Source organism: Macaca nemestrina, chromosome 9, assembly GCF_043159975.1.
Source record: "Macaca nemestrina isolate mMacNem1 chromosome 9, mMacNem.hap1, whole genome shotgun sequence".
Taxonomy (NCBI): Eukaryota; Metazoa; Chordata; class Mammalia; order Primates; family Cercopithecidae; genus Macaca; species Macaca nemestrina.
In genome coordinates this window covers 69210917-69223954 of record NC_092133.1, presented here as the reverse complement: position 1 = coordinate 69223954, position 13038 = coordinate 69210917, and the positions used below count along the sequence as shown (strand labels likewise).

The following is a 13038-nucleotide window of genomic DNA, read 5'->3' as shown; positions in this document are numbered from 1 at the left end:
TCTCTTTTATTCAGTATTCTGTTATAGGATGTTTTCTTTTGTTATCAGTGATTCTCAGCCTTTCAAATTGAAAGAACAATTGAGAGGCTGTAATCTATAGACAGGGTTTTTGGAAGATATATGGACTCATTAAGTCATTCAGTAAATACATCTTGATATATGAGCAAGAGGCTTTTCCATCTCTTTTGCATTACCAGTTGAGTATTCTCTATTCAAAATCCTTGGGACCAAAAGTGTTTCAGATTTCGAAATTCTTTGGATTTTGAAATATTCTCACACATATAATGAAATACTTTGGGAATGGGACCCAAATCTAAACACAAAACTCATTTATGTTTCATATATACCTTATACACATAGGCTAAAGATAACTTTATACAACATTTTAAATAATTTTGGGCAGGAAACAAAGTCTGTATACATTGAACCATCAGAAAGCAAACATTTCAACTATCTTGGCCACCATGTGGACAATTTGTGGCTGTCTGGCATCACCATCATGCTGTGCTTGGAAAAGATATATCACAACTGGAGGGCACTGGGGGAGGTCTTTTTTCCCTTGAGATCCCTGAATAAACTGTGTGCTGTATTCCTGCGTTTTGACTGCAACATGTTACATGAGGTCAGGTGTGAAATGTTCCACTTGGCATGTCATTTTAGCACTCGAGAAGTTTTGGATTTTAGAGCGTTTCAGATTTTGGATTTTTGAATTAGAGATGCTGAACTTGTATTTGTCAAGACTGATTATTAAACAATGAAATAATAGGAACTATAATCATCCAACCAAATGTTGTATGTCTAATATGTTTCAAAAGCAATGCATTATTACTTATCAGATATTATTTGTAATCCTTAAGATATGAATAAGTAATTCATAAAATAAGAAATACAAATGGCCAATGACCTGAAAAAAATGTTTAATCGTAATAATAATGATATTTATTAAAAACAATGACATGAGTTTTGTTTTACCTTTTTTTTCTATCAGATGAGAAAAGATTAGAGAGATTTAGCAGTATCGAATGTGAACTCTTAGCCCCAACAATTCTGTTTTCAAAAAATGTTCTGAGTTGAGCATAGTGGCATGTACCTGTAATCCCTGCTACTCAGGAGGCTGAGGTGGGAGGATCAGTTGAACTCAGGAGTTCAAGTCCAGCCTGAGCAACACAGTGAAACCGCATCTCGTTTAAAAAAAAAAAAAAAAAAAAAAAAAAGTTATATATTGAAATTGTCACAAGTACACAAAGCTAGAAGTGCTTACAGAGAACAGCTTTGTGAAGGCTAGAACTTAAGATTTGTCTACCAGTTTTCAACACCAAAAATAGTGCTTGGCACACAGCAGGTAATCATTAAATATTTATTAAATGAATGAATGTTCACTGTAATACTATTAATTATAGTGAATATTTGGAAATCATCTAATAAATTATGATATATCAATACAATGAAAACTATATAGCTTTTAAAAAGGATAAGGCTGAGGCCGGATGCGATGACTCATGCCTGTAATCCCAGCACTTTGGGGGGCCAAGGCGGGTGAATCACAAGGTCAGGAGTTCGAGACCAGCCTGGCCATATGGTGAAACCCCGTCTCTACTAAAAATATAAAAATCAGACGGGCGTGGTGGCAGGGGCCTGTAGTCCCAGCTTCTCAGGAAGCTGAGGCAGGAGAATCACCTGAACCTGGGAGGTGGAGGCTGCAGTGAGCCGAGATCAGGTCACTGCACTCCAGCCTAAGCAACAGAGCAAGACTCCGTCTCAAAAAAATAAAAAACAAAAATAAAAGAATCAGACTGATCCACATACACAGCTGTCAAAGTATATTACAGAATCTTAGGTATAAAAATTAATTTATAAAATTAAACATAGTTTGATTTTATATTCAAAATATAGAGTATGATTCTATACTTTAGCTTAAATTATATCCACACATTGTATATGCACAGAGAAAAGTCTGAAAGAATGTATATCAAACTGCTAATGAGAGGGCTTTCACTTTTTGCTCTGTAACACTTCTGTATTATTTTGATTTATAAACACCACATATTACTCAAGTAAGAAAAGATTTCTAAAAAATAAAAAATAAAAAAAAAAACTAAATGCATCTAGGAAAAAAACTCCTGAGAGGAGCATACAAAATGCTGGGATTATGACTGTAATCCCAGCACTTTGGGAGGCTGAGGCAGATGGATCACGAGGTCAGGAGTTCAAGACCAGCCTGGCCAGCATGGTGAAACACCATCTCTACTAAAAATACAAAAATTAGCCGGGCATGGTGGCATGCACCTATAATCCCAGCTACTTGGTAGGCTGAGGCAGGAGAATTGCTTGAACCCAGGAGGCAGAGGTTGCAGTGAGCTGAGATTAGCTGGGCGTGGTGGTACACACCTGTAATCCCAGCTACTCAGGAGGTTGATGCAGGAGAATCACTTGAACCCAGGAGATAGAGGTTGCAGTGAGCGGCCAGGTGCAGTGGCTCACGCCTGTAGTCCCAGCACTTTGGGAGGCCGAGACGGGTGGATCACGAGGTCAGGAGATTGAGACCATCCTGGCTAACACGGTGAAACTCTGTCTCTATTAAAATACAAAAAAAATTAGCCGGGCGTGGTGGCAGACACCTGTAGTCCCAGCTACTCAGGAGGCTGAGGCAGAATGGCACGAACCCGGGAGGCGGAGCTTGCAGTGAGCTGAGATCGCACCACTGCACTCCAGACTGGGCGACAGAGCGAGACTCCATCTCAAAAAAAAAGAAAAAAAAGAAAAGGTTGCAGTGAGCCAAAATCATGCCACTGCACTCCAGCTTGGGTAAGAGTCAGACCTCGTCTTTAAAAAAAAAAAAAAAAAGAATAAAACAAAATTATGTTATAAAGTAGAAACAGCAAGGTGAAACATACAGAAATATACTAGTAACAGGAGACTTTTACTTCTTAGACCGTCGCAATTCATGTAGACAAAAATAATGAGGCTACTTAACCTAGTCAATAAGCTACAATGCTATGGGTGCATTCTGTACCCTGAAGTTAAAAAACAAAACTATTATCAAATGTCCATGCAACATTTATGAAAATTGAACACTAGGTTACAAAGAAAACATCAATAAATTCTAAGTAGTAGCAAAAATTTTTAAAAAATCCTTAATCATACTGCAATAAAACAAAATCAGAAAATAAAGTCATTCCACCTGGAAATTTTGAAACTCTGTTAAATAATTCTTGGTCAAGGAGGAAACAGATTTAAATTTATCTGTTAAATCCCTGTAATCCCAGCACTTTAGGAGGCTGAGGCAGGAGGATCACCTGAGGCCAGGAATTTGAGACCTGTCTGAGCAACACAGCAAGACCCCATCTCTACAGAAAAAAAAAAAAACTAAAAAGTAGCCAGGCGTGGTGGCATGCATCTGTAGTACTATCCACTTGGCAGGCTGAGGCAGGAGGATCACCTAAACCTAGGAGGACGAGGTTGCAGTGCACTATGTTACTCCAACATGAGTAACAAAGTGAGACCTGTCTCTTTAAAAATAAAAAATTAACAAAATAAATTTTCCTGTTTAAGCTCTGGCTTTGTATTCGTTAGGATAGCTCTTTGTTGTTTTAAAGGTTTTTGTTGTTGTTATTGTGGTTTTTTAGAGACACAGTCTCACTCAGGTACCCACACTGAAGTGCAGTGATATAATCATAGCTCACTGCAGCCTCGAATTCCTGGGCTCTGCCTCCCATGCAGGTAAGACTACAGGTGCATGCCACCACACCTGGCCAATTTTTCTATTTTTTGTAGAGACAGGGTCTCACTATGTTGGCCAGGCTGGTCTCAAGCTCCTGTCCTCAAGCTATCCTCCCACACTGGCCTCTCAAAGTGTTGCGGTTACAGGCGTGAGTCACCACAACTGGACTGTTTTAAAGGTTTCTCTTTGAGAAATGAAAGTACTGCGTGCAGTTTAAGACAATGGTTCTGAGAGAAATCACTGTCTGAGAGAAATGTTTTATGAGAAACTCTTGGTGGATCAATGAGCTCTAACAGTTACAGAAAGGCATTTTTTTTTTTTTTTTCCACTGGGACAGAGTCTTGCTCTGTCATGCAGGCTGGAGTGCAGTGGTTCGATCTCAGCTGGCTGCAACCTCGGCCTCCCCACCAGGTTCAAGCAATTCTCCTGCCTCAGCCAGCAGAGTACCTGGGATTACAGGCACGGCCCACCACGCCTGGCTAATTTTTGTATTCTTAGTAGAGACAGGGTTTCACCATGTTGTCCAGTCTGGTCTCAAACTCTTGAACTCATGATCCGCCCGCCTCAGCCTCCCAAAGTGCTGGGATTACAGGCGTAAGCTGCTGCACCCGGGTCCAGAGTGGCATTTTTAACTACACTGTTCCTTTGTGCCAAGAAACAGACACCACATTATAGATGCCTCATCAGAAGCCACCAACATTTTCAGTCATCGGGAGCTACAATCAAACTGTACCCACACTCCATTTCCGCCACTAATATATTGCTGATGCCAAGTCCCAAAAATTATATCGTGTTATACACTAAATTTCAATATATCTAAAAGATAAGATTTTAAAAAATCACCGTATCATACACATATACACATTTCAAATTTTTAGCAGTTTTAATGGAAAAATTTCTAAAATTTACTCATTTTTCTTAAAACATACTGAATATGAAACAATTTTAACTTGATAACCCAGAGTCAATATTTCTGGAAGTGGGGTGATGCCATATCAAAAACCAAAAACGTGTGGCAATGACTGAGATGGGATGGCAGGTGGAGGCAGGGTGGGCCTGAGGAAGGTGATGATGAAAACTTACAGGAAAGTGGGGAAAATTTTATTGGAAGCTAGAGTGGTGAAAAACTTGGTAACATAGTCACCTATGGTAATGTGGAAAATAAGAAATATACCTAATGAGCTCAATGAGGAGATTTTAGGACAGAATTTTGAAGGTACTATTTGTCTTCTTCTAGCTGGCTATAGTTAAACAGAAATGGAAGAGAGATAGTATAAATTTTAAAAACTAATTTTCAAGGAATATTTTAAGAAAACATAAATAACCTAGGATTTTCTAGGTTTGAAAAATAAACATTTTTTTCATTCAATCCAGAAAGCAAGCCATTCTCAAATGAAGAAATGTATTCTGGGCAAAATATAAAATCCAGAATGAACCTTTAAAATATTTTATTAAGACTCAGGGAGATTTACATAGGTACTCTATAGACCCTATCAAATGGGAGGTGGGGTAAACTATTTAAAGATCTTAAGGGCATGCCTCACAGATACTCTACATTAAAGAGAGATTTCTAAGAAGCCTAAGGGTCTTGTTCCACAGTAGTCTCAGAGGGAGCTCAAGGTAGAGAGGCTTATCTTTTAGAAATTTGGGGGTGTCGGTCTGTCTAATGAAGTGAATTCATAAACTGACTCATAAGAAATTCACAGAGATTCAAAAGAAATTATATCAGCTTGGACTGAAAGGGACAGAAACAGAACAAAATGAAGGGAGGCTTTTGGACTTCCCAAACTTCTTTCTATAGGCAAGAAATAGGCCAAGAAAACTACTCAGCAATAAAAACAGGCTACTTTTATGCAGAAGCAAGGATGACTCAGCGAACGAAGAGCCCAGAAGGCAGAACCAAGAGCCTTAGGAAACAACCCCATAGGCAGAAAGACTTATCCCCAATCAAGGAAATAGCACCACGTGTCTGGTTGGATTCCAGATCAGTAACTCTACGAATCTCATTTTCCCCCTATTTGAATGGGAGGGTCTGTAGTGGTGATCCTATGTTTTTCCCACCACTGTATGTTGTGTATATGTGGGGCAGATAACTTATCTCTTTAGTAAAAGGTCTTCAAATCAAGAGGAATGACTCCCAAGGAGCTGGATGAAAGGAACTGCGACCAAGGAGCCTCAATCAAACATGGGCTTGATTTATTTCTTTAATTAAAAAAAAAAATTTTAACAACACCTGCTAGAATGGGATGGACTTGATTTAGATAATGAGATCCTAGACTTAGAGTTGCTACTGTAATAGAATGTAAATTGGGAGTATTGATAGGTGTTGAATGTAATTTGCATATGTGAGGATTGTGAATGTTTTCTAAAGATGGCCATCCCAATACATCCCATCTCACATGCTCAGCTCACCGCATGATCAGACTGTTATTCCTCCCATCAAGAAGTGGGTCTTGAATCTGAGTAGTCCCATGAATATGGAAGAAGTAATGATATAACTTCTGAAGTTAGGTCATGAAAAGCAATACACCTGGATCTTTGGGGATGCTTACTCTTGGATCCCAGCCACCATGCAGTTAGGAAATCTAAGTCACACAGACCACATGTAGATGTATTTGAGCCCACAGCCCCAACCAAGGGCCCAGCTAATAGTCAGCCTCAGTCAGATCCGTGTGAGGAAGTCCCAGCCATCATCTGATTGTGACCATATCAGATATTCCAAGCAACAACGACTTTGCTGGGCCCCGTTAACCCACAACACTATTAAGAGACAATAATAAAATGATGGTTGTTGTCTTAGATACTAATTCTGATTTGTTACAAAGCAACAGATAACCAGAACCCAATCTGTTGCTGCTTTAATAAATTAAATCCTCGGCCGGGCGCGGTGGCTCAAGCCTGTAATCCCAGCACTTTGGGAGGCCGAGACGGGCGGATCACGAGGTCAGGAGATCGAGACCATCCTGGCTGACACGGTGAAACCCCGTCTCTACTAAAAAATACAAAAAACTAGCCGGGCGAGGTGGCGGGCGCCTGTAGTCCCAGCTACTCGGGAGGCGGAGGCAGGAGAATGGCGTGAACCCGGGAGGCGGAGCTTGCAGTGAGCTGAGATCCGGCCACTGCACTCCAGCCTGGGCGGCAGAGCGAGACTCCGTCTCAAAAAAAAAAAAAATAAAAAATAAAAAATAAAAAATAAATTAAATCCTCATGGCCACAAAGGTATATACGACTGTTTGCCTATTTAGTAAGTGGTCCTAAACTACTGGGCTTCTACAAAAATATTTTAATAGTTCCTCCATTTCTTCCTTTTGTTGATTGCTCTCTCTTTTTAAGTGGCTCAACATCTGGCTTCTCATCTGTGACTTTATTTTGCCTGAGGATCTGAGGCAGGCTCTCCCTCACCTTGGTGACAATGCTTATTTCTAGGTACCTAGCTATACTGTTGCAGTAAGCCTTAAAAAGCAGTGTAATCAGGCCAGGCACGGTGGCTCACGCCTGTAATCCCAGCACTTTGGGAGGCCAAGGTGAGCAGATCACCTGAGGTCAGGAGTTTGAGACCACTGGGCAACATGGTGAAACCCCCTGTCTACTAAAAATACAAAAATTAGCCAGGCGTGGTGGCATGCGCCTGTAATCCCAGCTACCCAGGAGGCTGAGGCAGAAGAATCACTTGAACGCAGGAAGTGGAGGTTGTAGTGAGCCAAGATCGCACCACTGCACTCCAGCCTGGGCAACAGAGTGAGACTCCATCTCAATTTTAAAAAAAAAGAAAAGAAAAGAAAGGCTGTGTAATCATCATTACCACTAATGTCCATTGGGCATTAGCCCTACAATGCACTGTACCTTACATGCACTGATGTCATTCACTCTACAATGCAAACTCCTGAGGAGGTCTTAACATTATTTAAGATGGAGCAGGCAGGCCCCTTTTGGGGCGAGTAGGTGGGGGGGTGGAGAGGGAGAGTTATTGGGGGTTGGGCAAGCATATAAAAAAATAAAGGAAAATCCTGAGTTCCTTTAAGGGAAATTCCAGGCACCTGACCCTGAGATGTAAATAAGTAACTTGATAAAAAGAAGGTGACGGGAAGGTTAGAGATGTTTGGTTTCCCTACAGAGACTGAAGATAACATGTTAACATATGTCTCTGAGTTTTTCAAAAACCAGGACCCCACCTAGGACTCTCTAGGAACTGATCCACTGGCAGGTAGACCTCAGATACGGAAGAACTGAAGGCTGAACTCTGACCACCTTTCTTTGTTCTAAATTTCTTCCTGAGAGGCCTGGAGGGAGTCATCCCCAGGAAGCAGTTTAACATTCTTTTCCACTGATTCCAAATTTTTAAACAAAGCTTCTCTTCCTTAAGCACAAATCGGAAAATTTTTGACTCTACCTATGACCTATAAGCTGCTGCTTCAAGATATCCTGTCCTGTTAGGCCAAAACTACTGTGTAACCTCCATGCATTGACATAGGATTTTGTCTGTCACTTCTGCTTTCCTGAAATTTACCCCTGCCTTTAAAAACCCTTACCTGTAAGCTATCAAGGAGGTAAGGATTTAAGCATTAGCTGCCTGGTCCTCCTTCCTTGGTGCCCTGCAAATAAAAGCCTTTCTTTCTGCCACTGCAAAATGTCTGTGTGGATATCTGGTTTTACTGCTACAGGCGAGTAAACCCCAGTTCAGTTTCATAACACTATTTTCATATTCACATGGAGATACTGAAAGACTTTACCCAAAGGTCAAACAGCTAGGAAGTGGAAGAGCTGGGTTTCAAACTTGACTTCAAAATCCCCCCTCTTTAAAATGACTACATGTATGGCTGCTTTTGATAAAAGGAACTGAGGTAGCAATCTCTTCTGGATAGAATCACTTAAAAATCTTTTTAGGTTTTTTTTTTGGCATTTAGAAAGAATTTCCTACATAAAAGAAAACATGTTCAGCAGGGAAAAAAATTAAAAGTAAATTCATGTAATTACTATTCTTACATAAAGATGTAGAGATAATTTTACAACCAGTATACCTGTACTCAGTTACTAATTATTCAGATTAGTTGCACCGGTGATTTGTGGCATTTCAATAACTATGGGAAAGCACATTGGGCTGAAAGGCTTCCTGGAAATAAAAATAAAAATAACTTATCCTATATCTAAACAAGCAATATAACTAAGATAAAACCTCAAAGAAAGAGAAAGAAAAGGCATAGCCTTTTCAGCACTGTTTCTTAAAAAGAGAAACATTCTCTGAAGATAATTCATCCAAGGACTAGCATAAAAAACAGACATTCTTCCCCTGAACTGGGGTATAGATAGGGAGGTTGTGAAGAGAGTGAAAATCAAAAAGAAGTGAAATAATGAATACTAATGGTTACGGTTTACAGTCTATACATGACATTAAAATTCAGTTCATTTTGCACAACTTTTTAACTATGGTAAGAGAGAGCCAGCCAGCAGCTGAGCTTCATACATATGATTTTAAGACACTATAGTCATTCCATAATTTAAAGGATCTAAAATGATATAATACTCACCATTAATTTGAAACTGTTGGGAAGAAGGCAGGGCAACAAAGGTAAAATGTGCCACCACTTGTTACCTCTTAACAATGAGAAGATGATTTCACTTTAAATTTTAGTATGTTTGCCACCCCTCTCCCCAACTTCTAAGACTATCAAGAATATAGAATATGAACACTATTTCTTCTGGGGAGAAACAATCACTCTGAAGAATATCCACTAATTATGTACGAATAGAGCAAGGCTTTCAAGATTTTAAAATGCTTCCAAAATATCTGATCTATCTTTGTCAGACCACAATATGTTTCTTTGTTTCTTAGTTCTCTGTAACAAAAATGAAAAGCACTATTATGATTTAAAATAAATACTGGATTTGAGATCCTAGGAGATTACATTTCAACTGAAGTGGTGTTATTCACAAAAGAACTTCTGCAATCAAAGCTTTCTGAGCATAGTGGCATAAAGCACACCTAGTAGCTTTTATTATGTAGCACCAGCCTTCCCTAGATACAGAGCTATAAATAAATACCAGGGAATCCCAGGAATATCCAGAGTTATTTAATCAAGCAATCAGATATTTAATTTAATAAGAGATGTACACTTCAACTTTTATATCATACTTTTTATATCATCATCTCCATTCATCTACAATAGAATTCAAAAATAAAATACATCAGAATCATGTTGCAGTCTTTTTTTTAATACCACAATTTCTAAGAGGAGTGTATATGATTCACCTTACATTTCATTCCATTCAAAATCTCTAGATGTTTGTTTAGGCTTCTGGGAGTTACAAAATACATACAACATTCATGTAGCTTCTCCCCCAACCCCCCACTGGGGGTGGAAGAAGGAAGAGGGAAGGCACTGGAATTACCTGAGAATTATTTCTCTTCTCTTTCTATAGCAAATTCCAACATTCAGTGGGTACAGATTCAGGGAATGTCTTTTCCCCCATCTTCTCTGGTGAATTTTGCAACATGAAAGACAGATACTAGACCTAGACCAAAATGCTGGTGTTGGGACTTCAATGCTGTAGGGTTAAGAAAGATACATAGAGTTCAGAATTCTGATGTGTACATCTGCAGTTTAAATGTTCTATGATGTGTGTGGCCTAGAACAAGTTCCACAAAAAGTCTGCTGAATCAAACCCCTGTCTGAATCAGAACCAAAGCCAGCAAATACATCCAAAGCGTGCAACTAGAAATGGCTAGTGGACCATGTAGTGAGAAGAAGAACCGCCATCCTTTTGAAGGTCTTTGATTATGCTAGGTGGTTTTCACATTCATTTTCCTGGGCTCCATATTGTATGGTGTGATTTAAATGGCTTGAAGTCTGAAATGCCTTTAAAAGAGGAAAACTACTTTCATGCCAGAAAGTAGATTATTAGAAATATGAATCTAATTTCAGAATCCCAGGAGGGTTACAAAGATTAAGATATTGGTAGTCTTTTTCCTGGGTGGAAATTTGATGGAGAATAATGAGGGAACAGGTCTTAACAGGGATTAATGGAAAGAGAAAGGGCAAGCTAGGAACCCTGGAGGTAAACTTTACCAATCTTACATTTGAGGTGAGCAGAATTAATCTTGTATGTCAAACATGGTTTGACCTTTTTTATCTGGATGTAGTATGAAAATGGAGCAGTTTCTCATAAAAGAAAACTGAAAGTTGAAACAAGTTGATTCAAGAGTTGAAAACAAGATGGTTAGACTATAAGATGACATAAAGCTAGCATTATAAATTCTTATAAGCTCCTATACTTGACACGAAGCTAAAGCTAAGGTAGCTAAACATAACACAGAAACTACAGACATTTTGGGAATGTTATATTATAATTAATACGTATTGGCAACCACCCAAATTCAAGTCATTTGACTCTATTAGATATTAACTTGTACACATGCTACCAACAAGAAAACTTTAATTACATATTATTATTTATACCTAAAACATCTTACTACCTATTGTGCTAAGATTATATTCTTTAAGTACCTTAGATGTTTCCAAAGTCTCTAGCCATTCAATCTCATTTTCAGAACTGGTCAAGTCACCCAAGGAAAAGGAGTTAGAAGTTACAAGCTAACCCTCGAATTTTCCTCATCTAATACCCCAAACCTACAGCTTAAAGGCTCAAGGAGTAGACACAAACATTATAGAAAGCAAAAGTGAACAAGTTATAGGACTCTAAGTATAGTTTTATCTTTTTCACTTAGGGAAAAAGATAAGTCTTTAAGTGGCTCCAAGACATCACACTCCACTCTAGACTACTGTCAAAGGAAGGAAATCAGATATATCCAGCAATTCCTCAGCAAATGTGAGGTTTATTCCAACAAACCACCTGGTTCACTGCAGTATCTTTTAAAATATGGTTTGCTATGGACTAGCAAGCAAACACTTTATCAAGAGTCAACTATTCATGATGTGTTACTAGGTAACAATGCACAATATGAAATGCATTTTAAAAAGACATTCTCCTGTAGCCATCTCTTAGAAGTATGGATCTGGTGTAAAATTTCCAAATAGAAAGCACAAGATGAACTTCACTCATCACTAGTTTGTGGTTTTTGTTTTTTTAGACAGTGTCTCACTCTGTGGCCCAGGCTGGAGTGCAGTGGTTCATCATGGTGCACTCTGCAGCCTCCAACTCCTGGGCTCCAGTGATTCTCCTGACTCAGGGTTCCGTGTAGCTGGTACCACAGGCACACACTATCATACCTGGCTATTTTTCTTATTTTTTGTAGCGACAAGGTCTCATTATATTGCCCAGGTTGGCCTTCAATTCCTGGCCTCAAGGGATCCTCTTGCCTTGGCCTCCCAAAGTACTGGGATTACAGGCATGAGCCACTCATCACTAGTTTGTATGTACAACCATTTATGCCAGCCTACTACCTATGTGTTTGTGTTTTCACTACAATCCCATCATTTCAGCGTGCTGAAAAGCAGTCATTGAGTTGTTTAATCAACTGAAGTCATACACTCATAGTCAGCAGCTACTTATTTGGGTAAGGACCCTATACCTATTGAATAAATAAGCCAGAACCTCCTGTACAAATTGAATACAGAAAAAAACCTGTTCTTGTTTCCTGACATTGTTACCACTTTCCTCAAGCACCAGGTATCAACTCAGTGCCTATCACGTACACAGCACCACGAGGTATTGTGAAGAAAATAACTAATTCTAGGCCAGGCACAGTGGCTCATGCCTGTAATCCCAGCACTTTGGGAGGCCGAGGCGGGTGGAACACCTGAGGTCAGGAGTTCCAGGCCAGCCTGACCAACATGGTGAAACCACGTCTCTACTAAAAATGCAAAAATTAGCTGGGTGTGGTGGTGCACCTGTAATCCCAGCTACTTAGGATGCTGAGGCAGGAGAATTGCTTGAACCCGAGGCAGAGGTTGCAGTGAGCCGAGATCATGCCACTGCACTCCAGCCTGGGCAACAGAGAGTGAGACTCCATTTCCAAAAAAAAAAAAAAGAAAATAACTAATTCTCAGACAAGGTATATACGGCTGCTAAGAGGTTACAATCTAATTGGCAAGGCAGGATACAATAATAAAAATACACATATACTGGTTTATAACAATGCTTAAGTGCCAAATGAGAGGTAAATTCAATGAAATTGGCTGGCCACGGTGGCTTATGCCTATAATCCCAGCACTTTGGGAGGCTGGGGGAGGGAGGGGGGTGCAGATTACCTGAGGTCAGGAGTTCAAGACCAGCCTGGCCAACATGGTGAAACCCCATCTCTACTAAAAACACAAAAATTAGCTGGGCATGGTGGCACACACCTGTAATCCCAACTACTC

General features: G+C 39.6%; 1 protein-coding gene and 1 long non-coding RNA gene across 6 annotated transcripts in view; both read right to left on the bottom strand.

Moving 5' to 3' along the window:
- The window catches only part of LOC139356015 (uncharacterized), a 45018-nt gene extending 34916 nt beyond the window's left edge, over positions 1 to 10102 (bottom strand). The window contains exons 1-2 of the long non-coding RNA XR_011607364.1: positions 2389 to 10102; positions 1091 to 1181 (exon numbers count right to left, since the gene is read on the bottom strand). This is a non-coding gene — a long non-coding RNA (uncharacterized lncRNA). The remainder of the gene's footprint in view (positions 1 to 1090; positions 1182 to 2388) is intronic.
- The window catches only part of LOC105466039 (mitochondrial calcium uniporter), a 206120-nt gene that overhangs the window by 85416 nt on the left and 107666 nt on the right, over positions 1 to 13038 (bottom strand). The window lies entirely within an intron of this gene.